Source organism: Cyclopterus lumpus, chromosome 14 (genome assembly GCF_009769545.1).
Source record: "Cyclopterus lumpus isolate fCycLum1 chromosome 14, fCycLum1.pri, whole genome shotgun sequence".
Lineage (NCBI taxonomy): Eukaryota > Metazoa > Chordata > Actinopteri > Perciformes > Cyclopteridae > Cyclopterus > Cyclopterus lumpus.
In genome coordinates, this window is record NC_046979.1 from 4128027 (window position 1) to 4130526 (window position 2500).

At 34.8% G+C, this 2500-nt stretch overlaps 1 protein-coding gene across 1 annotated transcript in view; it reads left to right on the forward strand.

The window, feature by feature from the left end:
* Positions 1-1608, forward strand: part of bckdk (branched chain ketoacid dehydrogenase kinase) — an 11058-nt gene extending 9450 nt beyond the window's left edge. The window contains exon 11 of the mRNA XM_034550832.1: positions 1-1608. This exon is cut by the window's left edge and continues 837 nt beyond it. The gene's annotated coding sequence lies outside the window, so the exon portion shown is untranslated.
* Positions 1609-2500: the final 892 nt, after the last annotated feature.

Below are 2500 nucleotides of genomic sequence, written 5' to 3' on the forward strand. Positions count from 1 at the left end.
GAATTATGGTCGTCTCTTTTTCATTTATTTTATTTTTTAAAGTGTGTCACTTTGTTTTGAGTTTTGCTGTCTTTTTTTTTATTTTTTATTTTTTATAATATTTTTTTGTACAAGAATACATTTCAAGATGGTTTAATTTGCACGGTTTCAAATGTGGAAAGTTTAGATAAACAAAGGTTTTTATAGTCATTTACTCCAGATCACAACTTGACGTTTGCTTGAGATACTTCTTTTTTTTTTTATAGCTATATCTTATTATTATTATCATTATTATTATGATGATGATGATGATACCTGAAACATCTCCATCTATCCAAAATCGGTTTTTTTTTTAGTCCTTCCTCATTTATCTTGGGGAAAGTAAATCATTCACGATCATAGATAAAAAATAAAATAAAAAATTGTCGCTCCTAAAACAAAAATAACAAATACACATTTTTAAGTTGTGACCACAAAAATAATAGACGAGCGATTCATTTATTTATTTATTTTTTACAGTTTTTGAGTCAAATGATACAGTTCAGAGTCATGAAATTTGCCGCGATCGATAACCACCTCAAAGCACTCCTCGCGTGTTGTTGAACATTCCTCAGTGGATCAGCCAGAATGTTCCCTTTAAGTTGATCTATTTGGAGTATTTTTTTTCTTCTTCATAATATTAGCATATTCTGTCATTTTGAAGATGGGGGGAAAAAAAATAATAATAAAAAAGTATGATCTTTGTTTTTTTAATTTTAATCTTGAAAGAATGAAAACACTATAAATGTGTTTTATATATCTTACAAATTCAGTAACAAAATGCAAAAATGAGTTTACATAGAAACACGAAAGGGAACCGGTTATTTCTGTCGTAAGATGTATGGAGAAAAAAAACAAAAAACATCTAATTTAATTCGTATTTATTATTTGACGTGTTCTGAAACACAAAAAAATAAAATAACCCCGTCTAATTGGCTGCTCCAGAGTGACGGAGAACGGCCTGTATTATCTGTACTTGTATTCTTGCCTGGTGGGGGGGAGGCTGTGTATGAATTAATGTGTTTTTATTGTGGCTTTTGAAGGTTTTGATGATGTAGTATATGTAGATTATGCATGTGGGGGGGGTGTTGATGCCACATAGCTGCCACACGCAGGTGAACAATGGTGGATTAGTACGTTGCCATCATCATTCTGAGATTTTCAGGGGTAAAAATGTTTGGAGGTGGTTTGTAAATTTAGAATTTGGCTGCTTGTAGCGTGAATGTCTCGTCTGCCCTCTGCTGGACTGAAAAGAGAAGTGCAGGCATGCTCCACACTATGATTCAAAGGGTGGGGGGGAGGGGGGGGATCCTTTTTAGTTTTAGAAAGGGAAGAGGGTGTACAAATCAGGTCATTTCTATTTTCCTGGTTTCTGAATTTGTAATTTTATTTTTGCAAATAGAAAAACAACAAATAATCACCTCCAATACAATGCCAAAAATATTGGGAGTCAAAGAGTTACTGACTAAAAACCTGCTGCCATGGAGCCTTTCGTCTCCTAGACTGAATTTGGGTTTCAAACCTTTTTTTTTTTTTTTTTGCAGTTGTGTTTTTTTTTGATTCTGTATAGACATTAAATTGTACTTGGTTGTAACTAAGTGTGGTCTTAACTTGTTCTTTTTTTTACTCATTTGTAATCAATGTTACATTTTCATAGTTATAAAATATGAAAGTATCAAATCTGGGGTCTCTAACAAGCTATATTACCTGCTTTTGAATGGCTTTGATTGTGTGTGTGTGTGTGTGTGTGTGTGTGTGTGTGTGTGTGTGTGTGTGTGTGAGTGACCACACAGGAGACAATGAAAACTTGTAATGTTTTTTTATTTTGAACATCTGTTGCAGGCCATAACCCCCACCCAGCCCTGTGCAGTATTTCCTTTAAGAAGCATGAAACCACAAACACGAGACAGCCGGATATCCTCCGATAAGAACCCCGACGCTCACTCACTACACAACGAGTGCACGTCGGTCTCTTCACAGAAACTGACGCAGCAGCACTTTGGTCATTCATCTTATTTGGAATGTTTTGTTTTTTTAAAGCGCAGTAACAAAAACGTTGATTCTTTAAAGTTAACGAACCAAAAATGCCTCCAATAACAACCATTTAAAAACGGGATGGGGGCGATGCTTATGACATCATCCACCCTCCTCAACGCAACCTTTAAACTTTTTTTTAAATTTATTTTATTTTTAAATGCAAAGGCGCCGTGGTCTTCGTAAGGCATTTTGTAAACCTTCCAACAATACCAAAAACATTTTAAGACTTTGCAGCTGGCCTCAGGTCAGAATTAAGCTCCCTGCATCGTTTCACAATTTAAAAACAACGAGCAGTTGTTTTTTTTTTAACGTGAAACGGGACTGAGGAGCAGGTTGAACGTTATTTATGTAACACGGTCGGGGGTTCACATAGAATTATTAAACTTTTCAAATCTCTCATTGAATCCATTTAACGGGTCCAACATGTTGCAAGGAAATAAGATTT